The sequence below is a fragment of the Atractosteus spatula genome, chromosome 10, assembly GCF_055471065.1.
Source record: "Atractosteus spatula isolate fAtrSpa1 chromosome 10, fAtrSpa1.hap1, whole genome shotgun sequence".
Classification (NCBI taxonomy): Eukaryota; Metazoa; Chordata; class Actinopteri; order Semionotiformes; family Lepisosteidae; genus Atractosteus; species Atractosteus spatula.
The window spans coordinates 18,696,937-18,697,598 of record NC_142715.1 but is presented as its reverse complement, the minus strand read 5'-3'; the positions used below and the strand labels follow the sequence as shown (position 1 = coordinate 18,697,598).

The window sequence follows — 662 nt, the reverse complement described above, 5'->3', positions numbered from 1 at the left end:
TATAGAACGTATCATTTCGGGCAATCACAAAGGGCTTGATTTCGTTAAATGCATGTGTTCGTTTCCTTTCTGGAAAACTTGTTTTTGATTAAATTCACACGAAAAATGAAATTCGATTCTCGGTTATCAGTGCAGAAGAAATATTACCGTCTGGCAAAATAAACGGTAAGAGATTTTTTTTTAACCGAAAACTTGTGATTCGAGAAAAGCCCTTGCCAGTCAGTCTCTGTAGCGCAATCGGTTAGCGCGTTCGGCTGTTAACCGAAAAGTTGGTGGTTCGAGTCCACCCAGGGACGGGGTTCTTTTGCGATGTAAACGTTGTCTTCAGTCGATTGGATTTCTCAGCGAAACCATAATGTCACCGGGAGATGTCCAATAATGCCCAACATTGCAACTCCTCAGAAAACCATATTCACCCAAAAAATATTATCGTCGAATCTTCATTTATACTCCAGTTGAATCCTCTGCTGAAATATTTTAAAAATACAATGCAGGTTTGTTTGAGAACTTGACAAGCATTGTTACGATGGCACTGTGCAGTTGGATTTTGATATTTTGACATATTTACCTTAATTTTAAACATAAATACTATACGGTCTATTGTAATTTTAAAATATGTTAGCTGAGGATGCAAAGGGGTGAAAGGGAAAGGTCAAAGGGTA

At 38.1% G+C, this 662-nt stretch overlaps 1 non-coding gene across 1 annotated transcript; it reads left to right on the top strand.

Moving 5' to 3' along the window:
- The first annotated feature begins 222 nt into the window (after window positions 1–222).
- On the top strand, window positions 223–296 carry trnan-guu (transfer RNA asparagine (anticodon GUU)). Its single transcript has one exon. It is a non-coding gene; the product is annotated as a tRNA-Asn (tRNA).
- The last annotated feature ends 366 nt before the right edge of the window (window positions 297–662 follow it).